Here is a 25,761-nt window from a genome sequence, read left to right as displayed (position 1 = left end):
ATTCCTAAAAAAATTTTCTATTATTGTCAAACCGCTGACCGATCTCACCAGGAAAGGTGCTAATGTGGTTCAGTGGACTTCTGAGGCCATTGAAGCTTTTGTGTTTTTAAAGGAGAGGTTCACCTCTGCTCCCATCTTTATGCAGCCTGATGTGACTAAGCCGTTTTTGGTTGAGGTTGATGCTTCTTCGGTGGGGGTTGGTGCGGTGTTGTCTCAGGAAAACAAGGATGGAGTACATCCCTGTGCCTTTTTTTCAAAAAATTTTTCCGAGACTGAACTTAATTACGATATTGGTAATCGGGAATTGCTGGCGATTAAACTCGCATTTGAACACTGGCGTCACCTCTTGGAAGGTGCTGAATTTCCCGTTCAGGTTTTCACTGATCATAAAAATCTGATCTATCTTGATGCTGCCAAGCGCTTGAATGCCCGTCAGGCTAGGTGGGCACTTTTTTTCTCGCGGTTTAATTTTTCCATTACTTACATCCCGGGTACCAAGAATGTTAAAGCGGATGCTTTGTCTCGCAGCTTTTCTCCCATGGTCGGTGTTGAGGAGGAGGAGGAGACCATTTTACAAGAAGGTGTTGTGATTGCTGCTTTGGACTCCTTTTTGGAGGGTGAGATTCTTAAAGCACAGGAGAATGCCCCATCTAACACTCCCCATGGGAGGTTGTTTGTGCCTAGGACCTTTAGGAGAGATTTGTTTGTTGAGTGTCATGAGTCTCGGTTGGCAGGTCATCCAGGAATTTCTGAGACCAAGAGACTTGTGGGTCGCAGTTTTTGGTGGCCTGGATGGCAGAAGGAAGTCATTAAGTGGGTGCGCCAATGTACTGTGTGTGCTAGATCCAAGTCTTCGCATGCTCCTGCTGCGGGGTTGCTTTGCCCTCTGGAGGTTCCTAGTGCACCTTGGACACATCTGGCTATGGACTTTATTACTGACCTTCCTCCCTCTGAAGGTTTCACGGTCATCTGGGTGGTCGTTTACCGTTTTAGCAAGATGTGTCACTTGGTTCTCTTCATCAAACTGCCTTGCGCTAAGACACTCGCTAAGGCCTTTGTCAAGGAGATTGTCAGACTACATGGTGTTCCTACTGACATTGTTACTGATAGGGGACCTCAGTTCGTGGCTCGTTTTTGGCGTGCCTTTTGTGACAGGTTGGGAGTTCATTTGTCGTTTTCATCTGGATATCATCCTGAGTCTAATGGTCAGACAGAAAGGAAGAACCAGGATGTTGAGCAGTTCTTGCGTTGTTTTGTGGCAGACAATCAAGAGGGGTGGTCTGAGTTTCTGCCACTTGCTGAATTTGCTCTTAACAACCATACATCCTCTTCTGCTGGGTGTTCGCCTTTTTTTTGTTGTTCTGGGAGACATCCGTCTTTTGGGTCATTCTCCAAATTGGTTTCGGCTGTGCCTGAGGAGGAGAGTTTTTCCGGTGATTTGGAGAGAGTTTGGACGGATGTGCGTGGTAATCTTCAGGAGGCTAACAAAAAATCTAAGAGGTACTTTGATAGGAAACGGCAAGAGGTTTTGTTTGCTGTTGGTGACATGGTTTGGTTGTCCTCTAAGAATCTGCGATTGAGGATTCCTTCTAAAAAATTGGGTCCCAAGTTCGTAGGGCCCTTTAAGGTACTTCAGGTAGTTAACCAATCTGCTGTTAGGCTGGAGGTTCCTACGTCCTGGAGGATTAATCCAGTGTTTCATGTTTCTCTGTTGAAAAAAGCTGATGTGTCGGATGGTGACGCCTCTGCCACTGTTCCTCCGGTGGTGGAGGACGGGGAATATGAAATTTCCCGCATCCTAAATTCTAGACGGTATAGAGGGAGTTTGCAGTATCTCGTCGCTTGGAAGGGTTTCGGACCTGAGGATAACTCATGGGTGAGGGCGGATGATGTTTCTGCCCCCAGACTTGTCCGAGCGTTTCACAGGAGGTTTCCTGGTAAGCCTGGGCCTAGGGGATCCGGAGGATCCTCTTAGAAGAGGGGGTACTGTTACAACTCTCCTGTTAGGTTTTTTTTAGTTTGCTGGTCACATGACCATTTTGCCTATTTAATCCGGCTCCGCCCTCCTGGCTTTGCTGGACTTCATTTGTATTTACTACCGTTGAGCTAGCTTGTTACTCTATTGCCGTTCTCTGTTAATTTTGCTAGATTTTCTGACCTCTACGCTTTTTGTTGTGTGTTTGTCTTTGACTGCTACTATTTCTGCTAGGAGGTGTCCAACTAATCCCAGTCCCTAGATCTTGTAGGGATCCCTCCCCCACATCTATAGGTCTGTGTTCAGACTAGTCGAGGACTTTAGCGGGTCTGATCGCAGGATCAGGTTCCCCGTTACATCGTAGGGATCTAGTTTAGTTCTATTGTAGGGACAGATCTCCTGCCTTTCCTTAGTCTCTGTAGCAGATCATAACACAATAGTAGTTGGCGAAGCCCAGGAATCACTGAATCGCCTTCAACCCCTCCGGAGGGGGCCACTTTAGGACAGCAGAGAGCTTCTCAGGATCCATTCGTAGGCCTGTCTGGGAGATGGCATAGCCCAGAAATGGAAGAGACGACTGCTCGAAGCAGCACTTCTCGTATTTTGCATAGAGGTGGTTCTGCCTGAGCCTGAGCAGGACCTGACGAACATCCCTCCGGTGTGTGGGAAGATCCGGAGAGAAGACCAAGATATCGTCCAGGTATACCACCACGCAGGAGTAGAGAAGATCACGGAAAATGTCATTGACCAATTCTTGGAAGACGGCAGGAGCATTGCAGAGACCGAAGGGCATCACACGGTATTCATAGTGACCATCCTGGGTATTGAATGCCGTCTACCACTCGTCTCCTTGATGGATATGGACCAGGTTATATGCTCCACGTAGATCCAACTTGGAAAAGATCCTGGTGCTTTTAAGGCGATCAAACAACTCGGAGATGAGCGGCAGGGGGTATTTGTTTTTTACCGTGATCTGATTGAGTCCTCTATAATCAATACAGGGGCGTAGTGAGCCATCCTTCTTCTTGACAAAAAAGAATCCGGCTCCAGTCGGGGAGGTAGATTTCCGGATGAATCCCCTAGCCAGATTCTCCTCAATGTATTCGGACATGGCCCGGGTTTCGTCCGCCGACAACGGATAAATACGCCCACGGGGTGGAGTGGAGCCAGTTACCAGGTCGATCGGGCAATCATATGGCCTATGGGGTGGCAGTGTCTCTGCTTCCTTTTTACCGAAGCCATCCGCATAGGACCAGTAAGGAGCCGGGAGACCGGGTAAATTAGCTGGGGTAGGTGGTGGACGAGTTGGGCGAACCGGAACCAGGCAGGTCCTGTGGCAGTCCTGACCCCATCGGAGTACTTCACCGGATTGCCAGTTCTGCACGGGTTCATGTGTCTGGAGCCAGGGTAGACCTAGCAATAGGGAGTAGGAGAGTCCGGGTAGCACATGGAAGGAGATTTTCTCAGAGTGCAGCATTCCCACCTGCAGGGTTATGGGTTCAGTGACGAGCAGGATGGTCACTGAAAGGAGTCTTCCATCCACGGAGGCGACGGACAAAGGTTCAGCCAGAGGTTTAGTGGGAATCCGGTATCTCTCTACCGGGGACTGGGAAATGAGGTTTCCAGCAGCTCCAGAATCCAGGTGAACAATTTCAAAGTGACGGCTTTCACCCCAGGAGATAGAGATGGACAAAGTCAGGGTTGGAGAGGGCTTACTTTTGCCTAGGACGACCTCTCTGAGCGGTCCTAGACACTGGCGTTTCCCAGCTTCTCCGGGCAGGAACAGATGAAGTGCTCCTTACTGCCACAATAGAAACAGCTTCCCTCGGCTCGGCGTGACTCTTGGTGAGATTTGGCCATCTTGGTCTGGTCGATCTGCATAGGTTCAGACGAGTGCGCCTGGGGAGTGACTGGTTCAGGTCTCTCGAAGGTAGGGGCCAGAGAAGGAAATCTTCGCTCCCGGGTAATCTCTTTAGCACCCTCCAGGAAACGGATATCAATCCGGGTAGCTAGCGACACCAGTTCATCCAGGGTGGTAGGAATGTCTCGTCCGGCTAACTCGTCCTTAATCCGACTGGAAAGACCCTCCCAGAAGATGGACACCAGGGCCTCATTGTCCCAGGCGAGCTGAGAAGCGAGGGTACGGAACCGTATGGCATATTGGCCCACTGTGAGACTCCCTTGGCGGATACGAAGCAGAGAGGAGGCTGAAGAGGTTTCTCGTCCAGGTTCTTCAAAGACTTTCCCGAAAGCAACGAGGAAAGATGACAGATCGGACACCAGGGGATCCCCTCTCTCCCACAGGGGATTCAGCCATGCCAGTGCTTCTCCCGAGAGGTGGGACATGATGAAGGCCACGTTGGCACGATCGGAGGGAAACTGGTGTGCCAAAAGTTCAAAGTGCAGGGTGCACTGATTTATGAAACCCCGAGCCAGCGTGTGGTCGCCTCCGAAACAAGGAGGTGCAGAAAGCCGGGGTCCGGGGTTGGATGCCATGGCACTGGTGGGCTCGCGGCAGACGCAGGTGGAACATTCAGTGTGTCCAGGTGGGAGTTGACACTCCGCAGGTAGTTTAGGATGGTTTCCTGTTGGTATCTCTGACGGGACACCTCCTGGAATAGGTCAGAGAGCGAGGGAGCTTGGGTGCCACTGGGTTCCATGGCCCGAGCAAACTGTTACGGATCCGGAGGGTGGAACCTCTGTGCCGCGGTGCAAGGAGGGATGCAGAGGGGCGTGACTAAGTATCAACTCAGACCGACCCCGGTCGTACGGCTGCTAACGACTCTGTGACCAGGGAGGGACCGAGCAGAGGGACCAGGTGCTACTCTGGGGATGACCTTGTAAGAGAGCAGGTGGCTCCCACAGATCAGCAGACTGGGACTGACCAGTATAGCGGATGGACACAACAGGCAGGCGAAGTCTCTGGATAGTTGACGGGTGGTCACGGCACGTGACGGCAGAGCAGGTTGAAGTCTCTAGGTAACAGACAGGTGGTCACGACAAGTGACAGCAGGAGCCTCCAGGTAGGCTATCAGGTAACAGGCAGGTAACAGGCGAGTGCTCCCAGGTGAGCGGACTAGCAGGCACGGCAGGTAGCAGGCAGGTAACAGGCAGGAACAGGCGGGTAACAGGCGAGTGCTCCCAGGTGAGCGGGCTAGCAGGCATGGCAGGTAGCTGGCAGGCAACTGGCTGGTGCTTCCTGGTAAGCAGGCGGCCTTGCCCATAGACAGACTGGCGGGCAGAACGGAAGGCAGACTGTCGGGCTGGAGAGTAGTCAGACTGGCAGACTGGAACAGTAGTCAGACTGGCGGACTGGAACAGTAGTCAGGCTGGCAACTGGACCTGAGGGCTGAAGCAGAGGTAAGTATACTGTGCATCAACTTTTGCTCGGGCACCTCCATTTTGGAGGAGGTGCCTTATATATGGGAGGACCCTAGGCTATTGGCTGGGGACTCCTTAGGACGGCGCACGCGGCCCCTTCAAGAGAGAGGGAGCGCGCGCGTGCGCACCCTAAGCGCAGTGCCCGGAAGAGGAGTGCAGGAGGACGCCGCGCGGAGAGAGGGGAGGTGAGAAGGACGGCGTCTCTGCCTGGTAGGGGGCAGAGACGCCGATGCTACATTAAGGATTTCTCCAGTCAATAACATTTCCAGTGTAATCATCAGCGACTACCTTTTGAATGTTTTCTGGTGTCAGCACATAATCCCACATATGGACATCACTAATCTCGCTCATAAAGCTTTGGTTCGAATCAAACCCTCCACCAAATGAGTCCTGCTCCTGTCCAAGAATAATTCTCCATTCTGTTGTATATGAAAACCCTTTTTGGGACACTCTTCGAGGATACAGTTTACCATTGACCCAAAGTTGAATTACTCCAGTTTCTGAGTCCCATGTCACACATGTATGTTTCCAATTTAAAAAATCTAGATATGTCTTGATTTTGTTTTCTTCCCGATTTACATAGACATGACTAAAATAAGGTGGTTCAGGAAAAAAGAGAAATGCATTATCTTGGTTTGAACCAGACAATGCCAGAGAGAAAAGGCTGTAATCACGAGAAAGCTCAGTTTACGACCTCAGGTAAACAGAAAGCTTCCGTAGAGGTGCTTTTACTTCTGGTTTGAAGACCACATATGAAGTTGAAGTTTCTCTCCAGAAGAGAAAGACTTAGTTTCCCAACTCTAAAAAACCACATTAAAAAAATAATCAAACAGCATAAAGAATATAGTGGAATATTTATAAATACAAAATATGTTTGATTTACATAGTAACTCAACTTTTGTATTTATTTTAATAATGTTGTTCAGCATGGAAAGTTCTGAAACATTGTAAATCACTTCATTAGGAGATTTTTGCACCTGTGACAAATCCTCCAAATATTTTTCTTTTGGACTGTCAAAATATTAGACCCATAGAAAAATTACAGATGCACACTACCACTTGATTCAAACAGGGGACATTGGGACTGATGTTTTATTGATCAATATGGATCCTCCATCAATCATGTATTTAAAACGTATCACAAGAAAAACCTATAAAGAGAATTTGTCACTAGATTTCACTGCCCCATCTGATAGACACTTAGTCTCCGTCCACCCAGCCTGATTGACAGTTGTAGTTTATATTGAGCAGCATGAGATTATAGCGACAAATGAGACACCGAAGAGCTGTCATTTGGGCATGCTGGGAAGCGTATAAGTTAAAACTTTTATAAATAAGATTACAATCATTCAGATGTGGATTTCAAGGTAAGTACTAGTGATGAGCGAGCATGCTCGTCACTACTCGTTACTCGCCCAAGCATCACAGTGCTCGAGATGCTCATTATTCGTCGAGTATTTTTTGAATGTTCGGGCAGGAACTCGAGTCTCCGCACTGCATGTTAATCGCTTATTAGGCAGCCAATGAACATTCACATGACCCAATATCAACTTGGGTTTACGAGGGACCGTTGCTGTCAAACTAATCTGATCAGCTTTTATGAAGAGGTAAGTTTTGGACCGGACCAAGGAAATGCAGTGGATGCTGTGTATATGCACTTTTCAAAAGCTTATGATACGGTTCCACACAAAAGGTTGATACATAAAATGAGAGCAATGGGGATAGGGGAAAATATATGTATGTGGGTTAAGAATTGGCTCAGTGATAGGAAACAAAGGGTGCTTATTAATGGAAAACACTCAGACTAGGTCTCAGTTAACAGTGGGTTACCACAGGGGTCAGTATTGGGCCCCCTTCTTTTTAACATATTTATTAATGACCTTGTAGGGGGCATACAGAGTAGTATTTCAATATTTTCAGATGACACTAAACTCTGCAGAGTAATCAATACAGAGGAGGACAATTTTATATTACAGGAGGATCTATGTAAACTAGAAGCTTGGGGTGATAAATGGCAAATGAGCTTTAATGGGGATAAATGTAAGGTAATGCACTTGGGCAGAGGAAATAAAATGTATAATTATATGCTTAATTGTAAAACACTGGGCAAAACTGTAACTGAAAAAGACCTGGGTGTATTGGTGGATGACAAGCTCACGTTTAGTGGCCAGTGTCAGGCAGATGCTGCAAAGGCAAATAAAATAATGGGATGCATTAAAAGAGGCATAGATGCTCATGAGGAGAAGATAATTTTACCTCTATACAAGTCACTAGTAGTGTTGAGCCACCCCCGTAGTGTTCGAGTTCGGTTCGGTTCGTCGAACACCCGTGTGTTCGCCGAACTGTTCGTCGAACTGTTCGTCGAACACCTTCGAACACCGTTAAAACCAATGGCAGGCAAACAAAAACACATAGAAACACATAGAAAACACCTTCAAAGGTGTCCAAAAGCTGACAAACTGCTCAGAAGACACAACTAACACATGGAAAAGTGACAAGTACATATAGTCATGCGAAAAGAAAAGAGGTGGAGGAGTAAAAGGAGGGGGAGACACAGATATAGGCATGTCATGCCCTTCTAAAATCCAAAAAGTGAGAAGCCGAGACGGCCAGTCCGCTCCTGCCCGTGCCACCTCCGTGTCGCCGGGTTTGTGCCAGAGCCGCGGTGAACCCTGACGGCCAGCCCCCCTCTCCCAATACTGGTGCCTGTCCGCTGGTGGGTCGAGAGAGCCCCCCTGTGGTGGAGGCAGCTCTAAGCTTTTTAATTTAAATTGTCCCTCTAATTTGAATGAATACACTTTAAATCCATTTACAAGGATCTATTGGAGGGCAAGTCTCATGCCAGCAGCCGCGTAATTCCAGCTCCAGTAGCGTCCACTAAAGCTGCTGCAGTTAAAAAGCTTTTATAAGGATCGAGCTCGGCTGTCCACCGCAAGGCATCCTAGTGCCAGTCCCAGCCCCTATGCCTTGGGGTGCCTCCTGATGCTCTTCACTAAGTATCCCGTGGTCCCGAAGCATTTCCTTTGAAAAAATTAAGTGTCCAAACTACAGGTGGTGTAGCTTGCTTAACAGCCGGGATAATCCGCTGACTAGCAGACACTGCTACTAGGCACAAAGTATTTCCTGGGCTAGATGCAGTTAAAAATTTGTAAGTAGATACTCTCGTTGGATGCTGAGAAAGCATTCCATAGAGTCTCCTGGCACGCCATATATGATTCTCTTAAAAAGCTTGGGGAAGGGGTCTAGGGGACCCTTTTATAGCCAAAATCACGGCCCTGTATCACAATACGTCACCTAGGCTGAAGATAAATGGAACTGTAGCACCGAGGGCTCGGTTGCTACAGACGTATTGCACCTCACCCAGAGGTGTGATATCTCACTCTCAGATAAGGATGGAGTGTGGATCAGGACCCGACACCTGCATGCATTACACCACATTGCCGTGGGGCAGGGCGACCAATATGCCCCTGAGATGGGCACGACAGTCCCTGTCCCTGGCTGGAGTGGGGGGAGGGAACACTGAGGAAGGGGAACCCTGCAGTGCAGGAGCAGGGAGGAAGCAGTTCCTGGGTGCATTGAGAAGGGAGTATAAAAGGTGGGCACCATCTTAGTTCAGTGCAGAGAAGTCTGAGCAGAAGTGGCAGGGAGCAGGGGCTCTGCATGAGCTCTGCTCCGGAGGCGGGCCTAGTAACAGAGGCCCAGGCCTGCAAGAGGGAGAAGGAAGGAAGAGGAGCGGAGAAGGCTCCAGGAACGAGGAATGAAGGGATCCCAGGGGTGCGGACGGGCGAGTCGCCACCGCACGCCCGAATCCACCTGCGTGGAGGGGTCAGGCCAAAGGGGGAGACCAGTCCCCGAACTAGTGGAGGCAGGAAACGACCCTCAGCTAGAAACCGGAGGCTCTGACATTTTATGTGGCGCAGCCCCTTGCTCCACCCGCTAGGAAGGCACCACATAGGGTCAGGGAAACTGGCGCCAAGTTTACCAAGAGGAGGCCCGAGGCAGCCGGACAGAAGTGTTGGTAAGAAAGGCCAGACAAAGGACACACAAAGGGGGTCCTGTGAAGCGCTCCAAAGTTATCTGGGAGTTGTCTGAGCCCCTCACCTGGTGAGCACAGTACGACGTGGGCAGCCGTTACCTGCAGACGTGGTCTGGATAATAAGAACTGTGAGTAAAGGCCCTGAACTGCATCACTGACTCTGTGTCGTTACTGCTGCTGCCCTGCACCATCACCCCCATCCTCCGCATACACTGCCCTGAGGCTATACTCCTCCCGTGGGGAGTTATGCTACGCTCTGCTGCACCCACAACACCAGCCTTAGCGGTCTGCCCTGTAGCGGCGGTTCACTCTGACCGCAATCCACGGGTGGCGTAGTCGGACATTTAAACATCAAAACCACATAAATAGTTCCGCCACTGGTTTGACCGCCCTGAGCCACGGAACCGGATCGCCGCCACGAAGACTACAACCACCAGCATCCACCAAAAAGGGTCCGGCTCCGGGTGTCCCAAGGCCCAGGGGGTGCGTCAGAACATTTTCATCACCTTTCACAATCACCAATGGGACAAGGCAGGGATGTCCTCTGTCCCCTCTCTTATACATCCTAGTGACGGAGCACCTGCTCTCATCAATTCGCCATAACCCCAATATTAGGTGGATTGAGGTGGGAGGCACCGAGTACAAGTGCTCTCTATTTGCTGATGATGTCCTAGTATATATCACTCAATCACATATATCCATCCCTGCTGTTATGGCTGAAATAGATCACTTTGTTACATGGTAAAATTTTAAAATCAATGCAGCGAAGTCTGAGGCCCTCGATGTCTCCCTCCCTAAATCCATATAGGATTCCATCCAGTCCAACTTTCCCTTTGCCTGGCCCTCACAGGGTATCAAATACTTAGGAATTCCTATTCATAGAGACCTCTCCCATCTATGTTATCTTAATTTTGGGCCCTTTATTGAACAATTCCATACAGACCACGGTTGGCAAGTTAGAACTGTAAGATTCACTACGTGAACCACTGGTGTTTTGTGGAAAAGCACATGTACACCGCGTTCCAAATTATTATGCAAAAAGTGTTTAGGAGTGATAAGGGAAGAATTTGTTTGTTTGTCAGTTAAACTCATTGATGGTGATGTGTGTCAGGGCTCTTTATATCACTGTAAGCAATTGCAGACACCTGTGCTAATTAGTTTGGCAGGTGTGTCCAATAAAAGCAAGACTACTTAAGAAGGCTCTCTCACATTATTAAGCAGCCTACATTTTCTGCCAAAATGGGAAAGAAAAAGGATGTGTCGGCTGCTGAGAAGCAACAAATTGTGGAGTGTTTAGGTCAAGGCATGACTACAATCAACATTGTGCGATGATCAGGATGAAGTGTCTTGGCAATCAAGAAGTATGTAGCTGATTCACAGTACACACGTGTGCGTGCTGATAAGGGCAAATTGAGGACTCTTTCCTACAGGCAATTACGTCAGGTTGAAAGAGCAGCGGCAAAAAAGCCTTGTCATAGCAGCAGACAAGTTTTTGAAGCTGCTTGTGCCTCCAACGTCCCCCGAACAACAAGATGCAGGGTCCTTCAGAGGTTTGCAGCTGTGCATACGCCATCCTGTCGACCTCCTCTATCCACTTCACACAAGCAGAAACGGCTCCAGTGGGCCAAACATTACATGAAGACTGATTTCAAAACTGTTTTGTTCACGGATGAGTGCCGTGCAGCGCTCGATGGTCCAGATGAATGGAGTGGAGGATGGCTGGTTGATGGATACCCCACGCAAACACGGCTACAGCGCCAACAAGGAGGAGGTGGAGTAATGTTTTGGGCTGGAATCATGGGGAGAGAGATTGTCGGCCCCTTTAGGATCCCTGAAGGCGCTAAAGATGAACTCCATAATGTATGTGGATTTTCTCAAACAGCACTTCCTGCCATGGTTCAAGAAGAAGAACCGTGTATTTCACAGCAAGATCATTTTTCTGCATGATAATGCACCATCTCATGCTGCACATAAAACATCTGCATCTCTGGCTGATATGGGCATAAAAGGGGACAAACTTATGGTGTGACCCCCATGCTCCCCTGACCTCTACCCCATTCAGAACCTTTGGAGCATCATTAAAAGGAGTGTCTATGATGGCGGGAGGCAGTTCACATCTAAGCAACAGCTCTGGGAGGGTATTCTGTCCTCATGCAAAACAATTGAAGCAGAAACCATCCAAAACCTGACAAATTCAATGGACGAGAGAGTTCAGAAGCTCCTTTCGAACAAGGGGTCCTATGTGAAAATGTAACATCACCTAGAATAAAGTTTTGAGTTGAAAACTGTTTGATTTCAGTTTCTAACAACCTGCTAATGCTTATAATTTCAAAAATGACCATTTTTTTGGTCTTTATTAAAATGAAAAGGTTGATCGAAAAGTTTGGGGGATCTAAGAGTGTGGCAACCCAGTAGTCATGATTACTTCGAATTCTGACAATATGAGGGTCATGCTGCAGGTAGTGCAGCAAGAAGGCACTTATGTGTCTTGCGCATCTCGGAGCCCCAAAATTATTTTCCGGGCTAGATGCAGCTAAAAATTATTTTTAATTTTAAATCTGGTGAAGCTTATTATAGATGGCCTAATAGGATCAGTGCTGCACACTGCTACAAAGCCCAAATTATTTTCCAGTCAAGATACAGATAAACATGATTAGTAATTTGAAAGCTTAAAACGGTTGGTAGGGTGATTTTAACCAATCATCAAGCTTTTACTCTCCCCAGGATGACACAGGGGTAGAAAAGTCATTTCGGATCCATGATTTGTTCATCTTTATGAACGTGAGTCTGTCTACATTATCAGTGGAGAGCCGCGTGCGCTTATCTGTCAGCACACCACCAGCAGCGCTGAACACACGTTCAGACAGAACGCTGGCTGCGGGGCATGACAAGATCTCCAAGGCGTAAGTGGCTAGCTCCGGCCATTTATCCAGATTGGAAGCCCAAAAAGAGCAAGGGTCCAGTGACACAGTCGTGGCTTCAATGTTTACTTGGAGATACTCCTGTACCATCGTCTCTAGGCGTTGACTATGTGTCAGACTTCTTGTCTCCTGTGGCCTTGCAAAGGATGGGCTAAAAAAGTGGTGAAATGATTCCGCAAAATTGATGTTACCAGCAGATACTGTGGTTCTGTTACGGTTTGAGTGCTGAACACTTGACGGTCCCACGGTTGGCAAGTTGGAACTGTGAGATTCACTACGTGCACCACTGGTATTTTGTGGAAAAGCACATGTAAGATTCTGCAACAGTCTCTGCTGATACTCCTGCATGCGTGCATCCCTTTCTATGGCAGGAATAATTTCTGCAAATTTACTTTTGTACCGGGGATCTAACAGTGTGGCAACCCAGTAGTCAGGATTATTTCTAATTCTCACAATTCGAGGGTCATGTTGCAGGTAGTGCAGCAAGAAGGCACTCATGTGTGTTGCGCATCCAGGAGCACCAAGTCCCTGTTGTGTTGGTGGCGAGGTAACAATCATGCTTCCTTCCTCTGTCCTCTCCCCCCAACCTCGCACAACAGAAATGTGATCAAGGTCTCCCTCATCTGATGAGTCTTCCATCAGTTCGTCCTCCACTTCTTCCTGGGCTCCTGCACCTTCCTCACTAGTTTGGCTGCTACCATGCGCCCTGGTAAAACCATCTCCCCCACCCTCACATGCCTGCCGCCTTGGTGCTGCCGACCGTCTGGACCTTGCAGATGTTAGCCCTTCCGCATACAACTCCTCCTCCTCTACTTCCTCCACCTCCTCTTGTGCCACCACCTGACTCCGAATTCTGTTTAACATGTGCTCCAGCATGTAAATCACCGGAATAGTCATGCTGATAATGGCATCGTCAGCACTAAACATCTTCGTCGCCATTTCAAAACTGTGCAGAAGGGTGCATAGGTCCCTGATCTGAGACCACTCCTCCAGCGTGATTTGCCCCACCTCTGAATCTCGTTGGCCCAGGCTATACGTCAGAACGTATTGCACCAGGGCTTGTCGGTGCTGCCACAGTCGCTGCAACATGTGCAGAGTTGAATTCCACCGGGTAGGCACATCGCATTTTAGCCGGTGAAGTGGCAGGCCCAACGACTTCTGTAGAGATGTAAGTCGCTGAGCTGCGGGATGCGAACGGCGGAAGTGAGCACACAGCGACCGTGCCCTCTGCAGAAGGCCATCTAGTCTGGGATAGTGGGCTAAAAATTGCTGGACAACCAGGTTCAACACGTGAGCCATACAAGGCACGTGTGTGACATTGCCCCGGCGAAGGGCCGCACCCAGGTTTGCAGCATTGTTGCACACGGCCTTCCCTGGTTTCAGGTCCAGTGGAGACAACCATTCATGAAATTGGTTCTCCAGAGCTGACCACAACTCCTCAGCTGTGTGACTCACATTTCCCAGACATTTCAATGTAAAAACCGCCTGATGACGTTGAGCCCTACTGCCAGCATAGTAAGGAGGTGTGCAGGATCCCTTCTGCGCAGTTAGAAAGCTTGTGGCATGACCAGACAGGCTTTGGGTGCAGGTGGAAGACCGAGAGGAGGTTGAGGAGGCAGAAGCAGTGGAGGAAAAATGACATAAAGAGGATTGACGCACAACTCGTGGGGACGGCAAGACTTGGACAGCAGCCCCTTGTCCTGCTGTCACCATAGTTACCCAGTGCCCAGTCAGCGACATGTAACGCCCCTGTCCATGCCTACTCGTCCAAGTGTCTGTGGTGAAATGCACCCTGTCACACACAGAGTTTCTCAAAGAAGCGGTGATGTTGTGTGCGACATGCTGGTGGAGCGCAGGCACACCTTTCTTTGAGAAGTAGTGCCGACTGGGCATCTGGTACTGGGGCACTGCGACGGACATAAGGTCTCGAAAATCCTCTGTGTCCACCAGGCGGAAAGGCAGCATTTCTGTAGCCAAGAGCTTGCAGATGGTGAAATTCAACCTCTTAGCTTTCTCATGGCTAGGAGGAAATGGTCTTTTACTTGTCCACATCTGAGGGACCGAGGGCTGGCTATTGTGCTTAGACGGGGTTGATAAGGGTGTCCCCGGCAAACTGCCGGTCTGTGAGGAAGATGCAGGCGGACATGTTAGGTTGCCTTGATCCAAAGGTGGTGCTATCGATGTCGGACAGCGCTCAAGACCAGCTGGTGTTACCACCTCCAAAGAAAATGATGACCTGCCAATCACGTTGGCTGTTGCGGGTAAAGAGGTGGCAGGTCTGCGCCCCAAAACAGGTGTGACTGCTGTCCCCCCAGTCACAGAGGATGAAGAGGCCGCGGATGCACAAGATATGGCAGACGGTGGTTGGCCCGGCCGGCTAGACCGCATTGTAGCACACTGAGCTTCCCACTGCAACTTATGCTTCATGTCCATGTGCCGGTTCATGCATGAAGTACTCAAACTATGTATTTTTTGGCCTCTACTTAGCTTTTGCTGACAAATGTTACAGATAACACGAGTTGGGTCATCTTTATCGATCTGAAAAAATGCCCAGGCTATGCAAGGCTTAGCACCCATGCGACCTGAAGAGCCACCATGACTTGTGGTGAGAGGCAGAGTTGTGTTTGAGGATGCAGTTGTTGACGTGCTTCCAGTACTACGTCTCTGTCCAGGAAGGCGCAACCTGACCTCGTCGTCACTAGCATCTTCCTCCACCTCCTCTGCTGACCTCATCTCTTGGCTGACTGTGGGTTGACAGTAGGTGGGATCTCCGACCTCATCATCATCACCCTGTGCGTTATCACACCCGTCGTCCTCAGAGCCAACCTGTTCCTGCCCTGACAAAAAACTAAAGTTGTCGCTCCAATCAGGTATTTGAGTCTTATCATCGTCTTCCTCATTGTCTCCACCAACAGGAGTTACAGTTTGGGAATGAGGGTCTACATTATGGTCAGAACCTTCTGCGTCTGGTCCTGGATCCGACTCATAAAGATTCTGGGCATCAGTGCAGATCATTTCCTCGTCTGGATTCACAGAAGCGCTGGAGTCGACCTCTGATTCCCAGGCTATAGTATGAGTAAACAGCTCTGCAGACTCAACCATCTGTTCTACCTCATACTCAGACGGGCAGCTGGAGATTTGGGAGCTGTGAGGAAGCAAGTGCGATTTGGGTGACACCTTTGAGGACTGGAGTATTTGTGATGTTGAAGTTGATGTGGAGGAGAGCCCACTTAAAGGAGCACTTGATATCCTTTGAAGCACCTGCTGTTTTTGTGCCTCATCTGGAATTTGTAGCGATTGGCGTGGCCGTAAGAAAGGGATCTTATCACATTGTCCGCTAAAAGATGTAGACATTTTAGTTTGGCTGGAAGATGGTCTTTCTTCTGCACCTACCCCACGGACACAACCTTTTTTCCCCTTCCCAACACGCCTATTCCCCTTTCCACCAGCAGCAGGCCTTTTTCCACTCATTTTGGTGGTTAACTAATTCACAACTCTGGAGTTGTTTGCACAAAAAAACAATGGATGGTAACCGAGCAGAGCTGAGTGGCCAAACTGTGGTATTAGGCCAAAACTATTGGCTGGGTTAGATGCAGAAAAAAATTATTTTTAATTTGCAACCTGATGGAGGTCAGTATAGATGGACTAATAGACCAAGTCCCACACACCGCTAGAAGCCCAAATATTTTTTCAGAGCTAGATGCAGAAATTTTTTTTATTCAATTTGCAACCTGATGGAGGTCAGTATAGATGGACTAATAGACCAAGTCCCACACACTGCTAGAAGCCCAAATATTTTTTCAGAGCTAGATGCAGAAAAAAATTATTTTTAATTTGCAACCTGATGGAGGTCAGTATAGATGGACTAATAGACCAAGTGCCACACACCGCTAGAAGCCCAAATATTTTTTCAGAGCTAGATGCAGAAAAAAATTATATTCAATTTGCAACCTGCTGGACGTCAGTATAGAAGGACTAATAGAACAAGTCCCACACACTGCTAGAAGCCCAAATATTTTTTCAGAGCTAAATGAAGAAAAAAATTATTTTTAATTTGCAACCTGATGGAGGTCAGTATAGATGGACTAATAGACCAAGTCCCACACACTGCTAGAAGCCCAAATATTTTTTCAGAGCTAGATGCAGAAAAAAATTATTTTTAATTTGCAACCTGATGGAGGTCAGTATAGATGGACTAATAGACCAAGTCCCACAAACTGCTAGAAGCCCAAATATTTTTTCAGAGCTAGATGCAGAAAAAAATTATTTTTAATTTGCAACCTGATGGAGGTCAGTATAGATGGACTAATAGACCAAGTCCCACACACCGCTAGAAGCCCAAATATTTTTTCAGAGCTAGATGCAGAAAAAAATTATATTCAATTTGCAACCTGCTGGACGTCAGTATAGAAGGACTAGTAGAACAAGTCCCACACACTGCTAGAAGCCCAAATATTTTTTCAGAGCTAAATGAAGAAAAAAATTATTTTTAATTTGCAACCTGATGGAGGTCAGTATAGATGGACTAATAGACCAAGTCCCACACACTGCTAGAAGCCCAAATATTTTTTCAGAGCTAGATGCAGAAAAAAATTATTTTTAATTTGCAACCTGATGGAGGTCAGTATAGTTGGACTAATAGAACAAGTCCCACACGCTGCTAGAAGCCCAAATATTTTTTCAGAGATAAATGAAGAAAAAAATTATTTTTAATTTGCAACCTGATGGAGGTCAGTATAGATGGACTAATAGACCAAGTCCCACACACTGCTAGAAGCCCAAATATTTTTTCAGAGCTAGATGCAGAAAAAAATTATTTTTAATTTGCAACCTGATGGAGGTCAGTATAGATGGACTAATAGAACAAGTCCCACACGCTGCTAGAAGCCCAAATATTTTTTCAGAGATAAATGAAGAAAAAAATTATTTTTAATTTGCAACCTGATGGAGGTCAGTATAGATGGACTAATAGACCAAGTCCCACACACTGCTAGAAGCCCAAATATTTTTTCAGAGCTAGATGCAGAAAAAAATTATTTTTAATTTGCAACCTGATGGAGGTCAGTATAGATGGACTAATAGACCAAGTCCCACACACTGCTAGAAGCCCAAATATTTTTTCAGAGCTAGATGCAGAAAAAAATTATTTTTAATTTGCAACCTGATGGAGGTCAGTATAGATGGACTAATAGACCAAGTCCCACACACCGCTAGAAGCCCAAATATTTTTTCAGAGCTAGATGCAGAAAAAAATTATATTCAGTTTGCAACCTGATGGAGGTCAGTATAGATGGACTAATAGACCAAGTCCCACACACCGCTAGAAGCCCAAATATTTTTTCAGAGCTAGATGCAGAAAAAAATTATATTCAGTTTGCAACCTGATGGAGGTCAGTATAGATGGACTAATAGAATGATGCTATGCCCAAAAGATTTTACTTCACTAGGTGCAGTAAAAAAATTGGTATTCTATACACAGGTGGTATATCTTGCAACACAGATAGGCTACTCCACTGACTAACACACTCTGCAATAGGCCAAAAAGGATTAGCTTTGCTAGATTCAGCCAAATGCTGTGAAAAAAACTTGCACAGCACTGGCACAGACCTGCCTGGCAAAAACTGACAGGAACTGATGTAACCTAGTCCTGAAAAGGACTCCAATTACAATTAGTCTTTACTCCCACAATCTATCTATTTAAGAGCACAGACCTGCCTGATAAAAGTCGTAGGAAATGCTGTATCCTAGTCCTTAAAAGGACTGCAATCACAACTATTCCCTACTCCCAAGCTATCTGTATATTTGTGCGAAAATTGGCTTTAAATTAACAAGGTATAGCGCACACAGCAACAGCGGTGCAGTCTAACACGCAGCTGCAGCAGTGAGAAAATGGTGGCGACGGGGAAAATGGCTTGGTCTTATAGGGCAAGGACATGTGACATACACTGCCAATCACACATGCCCTTGCTTGTGTGAAAAAAAGCACTTCGCTCCGTGTGTGCGCTGCTGATAGGCTGACAGATTGCACCTCCCCACTGCAAATGCGGGAAAGAGAAAAAAAAATGGAGATCTTCATTGTTCCTGCAGAGATCCATCCCCTGCCCCTCCTCCCGCCCCGCTGTACACTCAAACTGCGTATTAACATTAATTTTCATCATTACTGAGAAAAAATCCAGTTATGATTTTGGTGCACGAACAGTTATCGAACATAACCTCGAACAGCCGAATTTTTCTCAAATTGTTCGTGTTCGCCGACCGGCTCGAACACCGCCCAAAACAGCTCGAATTTGAGATTGGCGAACAGTTCGAGTAGAACAACGCTCATCTCTAGTCACTAGTGCGACCACACTTAGAATACTGTGTACAGTTCTGGTCTCCGGTGTATAAGAAAGACATAGCTGAACTAGAGCGGGTGCAGAGAAGAGCGACCAAGGTTATTAGAGGACTGGGGGGTCTGCAATACCAAGACAGGTTATTATACTTGGGGTTATTTACTGTGAAAAAAAGAAGGCTTAGGGGTGATCTTATTACTATGTACAAGTATATGATGGGACAGTACAAAGACCTTTCTACTGATCTTTTTATCCTGATGCCAGAGACGGGGACAAGGGGGCATCTTCTACGCCTGGAGGAAAGAAGGTTTAATCATAATCACAGACGGGGATTCTTTACTGTAAGAGCAGTGAGACTATGGAGCTCTCTGCCGCATGATGTTGTAATGAGTGAGTCACTATTAAAATTTAAGAAGTGCCTGGATGCCTTTCTTGAAAAGTATAATATTACAGGTTATATATACTAGATTCCTTGATAGGGCGTTGATCCAGGGAACTAGTCTGATTGCCGTATGGAGTCAGGAAGGATTTTTTCCCCCAATGGGGAGCTTAGTGTTTGCCACATGTTTTTTTTTGCCTTCCTCTGGATCAACAAGTTAGGCTATGGGTTGAACTAGATGGACTTAGTCTTCCTTCAACCTTAAAAACTATGTTACTATGTTACTATATTCAGGGATTGCCTGACAGTCACTATAATGCCGTATCCATGTTGGTTGTGGCATTACAGTGATTTACTGGCCGCACAGCATCATCTATATAAGACCCGGGACTATATGCTCGTCACAGTCTACTCAGAAAATAGGCAAAGTAGGGACAGGTGCAGTTGAGTGAGGAAGTGAATTGGTGGTTATTTTAATATCATTTCAGTTTAATTTCATTTACACTAACAGTCCTTGTAAGTGCTCATTCTGATGAAAATTAATACTGCTGATAGCACGAATTCGGCACAGTTCGTGGAGACCTAGTATAGTACAGAAGAGGGTCCATTGCACGTTCTTTCAACTGCTGGAACTCATATCAATAACCCAAGATATCAGGGCTAATAATATTCTTTTTGCACTTAATCCGAATAATTTTTGTGAAAAGCAATATAACATATTATTTATACTGCTACATTTGCTTGTTAAAAGAGATGAACAAACCTGTCAAGGTTCGATTTGTTTCAGATCAGCAAACTTCCCTATGTTAGCTGAACATTTCGTCGAACAGTTTGTTGAACATATCCAAATCCCATTGCATTCAATGGTAAGCAAAACCAAACGCATACACAACACCTTCAAAGAGGCCCAAAAACTGCAAAAACAGATCAAATTAGGGCCAGACTCCAGGAAAATTGGCATCAATTGACCCACAGTACAAATTTTATAATGACGCAGCAGCATTCAGCCATGTGCCATACATGAGGTATCAATGTCCGGGTCAGCATTTACAGCTTTGAATTTAACTTCAAATTAAAACAAGGTGGTGAGGGATTGGTGTAGGCCCGCTGTGCTGGGAGCCCTGATACCACATACAACAGCTCAAGCTGCTTTTCTGCTCAGCCACACTCAGGTGGCACAAACATCAGTTTCATAGAGTACGATTGGTGCAAAATTATAAGGATAGTAACACAGGTAGTTGACTGAAAATAAGTGTAGGCATGCTGGTCTGGGAGCCCTACTGCTACAGCGAACACACATGAAAGAATGAATTTCACTAAAGTAGAAATAGTATAATGGGGACTGACACCTCTTCTACTACAGCCAACCCAGGAGGGGGAGACCCAATCAGGCGTCTCCACATTTCCAAAAATTAGAGGCAAACACTACCAAAATGGCATCAATTTCAGCAGAGTAGAAATAGTATAATAAGGATTGACACCTCTTCCACTACAGCCAACACACCAGATGAAGGCCCAATCAGGAGTCTTCACGTTTCCTAAAATTAAAGGCAGACACCACCAAAGTGGGATCAGTTTCAACTGAGTAAAAATAGTATTATGGGGACCAACACCTCTTTTACAGCCAACCCAGCAGATGGAGAATCAATCAGGAGTCTCCATATTTCAAAAAATTAGAGGCTGAAACCATCAAAGTGGTAGCATTTTCACCAGAGTAGAAATAGTTTAATGGGGATCGACACTTTTTCCACCACAGCCAACCCAGTATATGGAGACACAATCATGAGGCTCCGCATTTCCAAAAATTAGTGACAGACACCAGCAAAGCGGCATCAAATTCACCAGAGTAGAAATAGTATAATGGGGACCGACTCCTTTTCCACTACAGCCAAAACAGCAGATGGAGACCCAAATCAAGAGTCTCCACATTTCCAAAAATTAGAGGCAAAGTGGCATCAATTTCACTAGAATAGAAATAGTAAAGTGGGGAATGACACCTCTTCCACTAAAGCCAATCCAGCAGATGGAGACCCAATCAGGAGTCTCCACATATAAAAATAAATCGGGGCAGACACCACCAAAGTGGCATCAATTTCGCCACAGTAGAAATATTATAATGGAAACAAACATCAGTTTCATAGAGTACCATTGGTGCAAAAACATAAGGATAGTAACACAGGTAGTTGACTGAAAATAAGTGTAGGCATGCTGGTCTGGGAGCCCTACTGCAACAGGAAACACACATGAAGGAAACCCAATCAGGACTCTCTACATTTCCAAAAATTAGGGACAGACACCACCAAAGTTACATCAATTTCACTAAAGTAGAAATAGTATAATGGGGACTTGCACCTCTTCTACTACAGTCAACCCAGGAGGGGGAGACCCAATCAGGTGTCCCCACATTTCCAAAAATTAGAGGCTGACACCACCAAAGTGGCATCGATTTCACCAGAGTAGAAATAGTATAATAGGAAATGACACCTCTTCCACTACAGCCAATGCAGCAGATGGAGACCCAATCAGGAGTCTCCACATTTCCAAAAATTAGGGGCAGACACCACCAAACTAGTATCAATTTCACTAGAGTAGAAATATTATAATGAGGGCCGACACCTTTTTCACTACAGCCAACCCAGCAGATGGAGATCTAGTCAGGATTCTCCAAATTTAAAAAAATATTGTTAACATGTGCAGCAGCAGCAACAGCAGGCACAGAAGCCACACTAAACAAATTATAGTCTACAATTATGCGAGATCAGTGCAGCACACTACTGTATCACAATACTACAGCATCACCTAATCTCTAGAGTCTGCGATTGGGGTGCAAAAGTCCTTGGAGATCCATGACTTGTTCATCTTGATGAAAGTTAGGTGGTCTACACTTTCAGGGGACAGCCGGCTGTGCTTCTCTATCAAGTCACCATCACCATCTCACTTTCTGAGAGAACACTGGCTGCCGGGCATGATAATACCTCCAAGGCGTGACAGATGAGCTCAGGCAACTCATCCATTTTTGAAGACCAAAACGTCAAAGGGTCCAAACTCTCCCTGATGGTATTGATATTGAGATCTAGATACTCCTTCACCATCCTCTCCAGTCATTCACCACGTGTCAGACTTCTACTCTGTTGTTCTGGTGCATGAGCTGGTGTAAAAAATGTGTGAAAGAACTCACAGAAATTGCTTCTGACACTTATGCTGCTGCTGCTAATGTTTTGGTGTTGATGAATTCATGTGCCGGAGGTTGGAAGTCTACAGCTGCGATGCACACTGTGTGCCTCACTGCTGTCTTGGGGAAAACCTCCCATAATGTTGTGTAAAAATGTGTTTCGATACTCCAGCATTCACGAGTCCCTTTCCAGTGTGGGAAGTAACTGGCAATATTTACTCTTATAATGTGGATCTAACAGAGTGGCAACCCAGTAGTTAGTACTATTTCGAAACATAACTATTAGTGTTGAGCGAGCACTAAAATGCTCAGGTGCTCGAAGCTTGGGCCGAGCTCGCCGTGATACTCGGGTGCTCAACCCCGAGCAATGAGCCCAATATTAGTCTATGGGAGACTTGAGCATTTTTGCGGAGGCACCCCCGGCAGTCATAGAAAGCCTAAAAAGTGCCCAAAACGATAGTGACAGTGCTCAAATAACATGGAAACAGCATGGGGATCTCCCCAGGAAGCATTTATGACCCCCAGGTCACTGTTGTCAACAACGTGTTCAGAGGTATTAAGCCACTTTTACAGGCTCATAACAAAACGTTCAAAAACGAAAGTGAAACTTTTTTCCTGTGAAATATGTTAAGGAATTTATTTTCCAGGGTAAAGACTTGTGTATAAGGTAAAATAAATAATCAAAAACAAAAATACTCCTCCACACCTTGGGCTATGTTCACAAGTAGCATTTTTTATGCGTTTTTGCACTTTTGTATTGCTTTCAACTGTGACAAATGCATTCACCGGGAAATGTCATTTTAACATTTTACAACCTTATCTGGCCATGTGCTGTGTGACACATGCATACAGTGCTGAAATGACATGGGGACAGCATGGGGAAGACCCCTGGAAGCTTCTCTGACTCCCAGGTCACTGCCTAAAAGTGTGCCCATCAGAAGTGATCCTTGCCGCATCAGAAGATGCAGACTTGCAACTATCCCCGTGCAAGTCCTTGTCCCAGGGCAGTGTTCAATTGTACCTCCCCCATTCCTTACAATGCAAGCGCAAGTATGCAGCCAACCACCCACCCACCCGCAGGCTGCAATACCATACTGCTAGCATCGGCCTTTTAGTTTTGAGAAGGCCGAAGTTGGCCACTACCTCATGGCTGCTTCGGGAGCGAGGTATCCATACTCAGACCCCAGCCGCCCGGCGGCCGGATGTCTATGCTCGGCCCCCAGCCGCCAGGGGGTGCCGGGGGTCCACACTCGGTCCCCAGCCGCCCCGCGGCTGGGTGTCCACACACGGTCCCCAGCCGCCTGGGGGCAGCCGGGCGTTCATAAACGGTCTCCAGCCGCCTCGATTTCTCCACGGAACATCCCCACAGACTTTTCTTAGACTGGCCTGCTTTAGGGCAGCATTGGACGAGCCCACCAGAGAACCCGACTCCTCCGGTGGGCCCTGGCTTCTCCATCAGGGGAGTTGAGAGTGCCAAGGTGAGGAGCATGATGATGATAGAAGTTAGCATCTGCTTTGTTTTGTTGGAATGCAAGCGTAAGTGTGCAACCTGCCACCCACCCACCCCCAGGCTGCAATACCATACTGCTAGCTTGCTTGCACTTGAAATTGGACCTTTTAGGCATGTGGAGGTAGACGCCGGCCACCATGTCATGGCTGCGTCGGCTGCTCTTTTATCCATACTCAGTCCCCAGCTGCCCGGCGGCCGGGTGTCCGCACTGGGTCCCCAGCTGCCCCGCGGCCGGGGGTCCACACACGGTCCCCAGCCGCATGCGAGCGGCCGGGTGTCCAAAAACGGTCCCCAGCCTTCCCTATTTCCCTGTTACCGACCCACACACTTTTCTTAGACTGGCCTGCTTTAGGGCAGCATTGGATGAGCCCACCAGAGAACCAGACTCCTCCGGTGGTCCCTGGCATCTCCATCAGGGGAGTTGAGAGTGCCAAGGTGAGGACCATGATGAGCATGATAGAAGTTAGCATCTGCTTTGTTTTCAAGGAATGCAAGCGCATGTATGTAGTAGCGGCTAGGCCTGAGGTGGTCAACGTTTTGGCACATATCCTACCTCCTCCGAGGATTGCTGGATGTTTTCCTGCTACTATCCAAGTTCTATGACTCCCGTTAAAACAAAGCTTCAGGTGATAAATGATGGATAAGGTGGTGGCAAAGGAGAAAGAGCAGGAGGAACTGGAACCATTCACAGCAATATCAGGCCAGTCAACCACATATGTCTTGTAGGATATGTTTCTGTAACAAAAGGAGCGGTTCGGCTACACAGTTATAGGGCATACAGTGAGTATAATGCCTACCAAAAATTTTGAGGCACTCCAATGCCCCTTGGAAATGACATGGAGGTCAGTGGGCCTTAACTAAACCTTTTTTTCCATTTATAGCAACTGGGTCTCCTGTGCACTGTTGGCCTAAGCAGTGAATGGAAGGCTTTCCAAAAATTATGAGGAACTGCAATGCCCATTGAAACAGACGTGGATTACAGCGTACTAAAAACCTTCTACCCATTATTGGGGAGTGTGTCTCCCTTAGTTTTCGCCTTTGCATTGAAAAGCTAAAGCTGACTAAAATTAGGAAGAAATGCAATGCCTGTTGGAAGAGTTAATAATAAATAATAATAGTAATAAAATAATAAAATAGTTAATTAATAACATTTCCCACATGTCTACTTCACATCAGCACAATTTTGGAACCAAAATTTTTTTTTGTTAGGAAGCTATAAGGGTTAAAAGTTGACCAGCGATTTCTCATTTTTACAACAAAATTTACAAAAATATTTTTTAAGGGACCACATCTTATTTGAAGTGACTTTGAGGGGCCGTTATGACAGAAAATACCCAAAAGTGATACCACTCTAAAACTGCACCCTTCAAGGTGCTGAAAACCACATTCAAAAACTTTATTAACCCTTCAGGTGCTTCACGGGAATTTTTGGAATGTGGAAGAAAACAATGAACATTTAACTTTTTTTCACAAATCTGTTACTTTAGCCTCAAATTTTTAATTTTTACAAGGACAGCCAGAAAAAATGGACCCCAAAATGTGTTGTGAAATTTCTCCTGAGCACGCTGATACCCCATGTGTGGTGCAAAACCACTGTTTGGGCACACGGCATGGCTTGGAAGGTAAGGAGCGCCATTTGACTTTTGGAATGGAAATTTGCCTGGAATCGATAGCGGACGCCTTGTTGCATTTGGAGAGCCCCTGAGGTGCCTAAACAGAGGAAACCCCCAACAAGTGACCCCATTTTGTAAACTAGACCCCTCAAGGAACTTATCTAGATGTGTGGTGAGCTCCTTGAACCCACAGGAGCTTCACATAATTTTATAATGTTGAAGTGTGAAAATAAAAAAACACATTTTTAACACAAAACTGCTAATTTAGCCTCAAATTTGTAATTTTCACAAGGGCAGCCAGAAAAAATGGACCCCAAAATGTGTTGTGCAATTTCTCCTGAGCATGCTGATACCCCATATGTGGTGCAAAACCACTGTTTGGCCGCACGGTAAGGAGCGCCATTTGACTTTTGGAATGGAAATTTGGCTGGAATCGATAGCG

The 25,761-nt window shown here is 46.7% G+C and overlaps 1 pseudogene; it reads right to left on the bottom strand.

Moving 5' to 3' along the window:
• LOC141152615 (C-reactive protein-like) overlaps window positions 1-25,761 on the bottom strand; it is a 172,792-nt pseudogene that overhangs the window by 5,527 nt on the left and 141,504 nt on the right.

Source organism: Phyllobates terribilis, unplaced genomic scaffold (assembly GCF_046119375.1).
Source record: "Phyllobates terribilis strain yellow unplaced genomic scaffold, ASM4611937v1 Scaffold_6__1_contigs__length_29720123, whole genome shotgun sequence".
Taxonomy (NCBI): domain Eukaryota; kingdom Metazoa; phylum Chordata; class Amphibia; order Anura; family Dendrobatidae; genus Phyllobates; species Phyllobates terribilis.
Note: the sequence above shows the minus strand (reverse complement) of the source record. Positions and strands in the feature narration are given on the sequence as shown.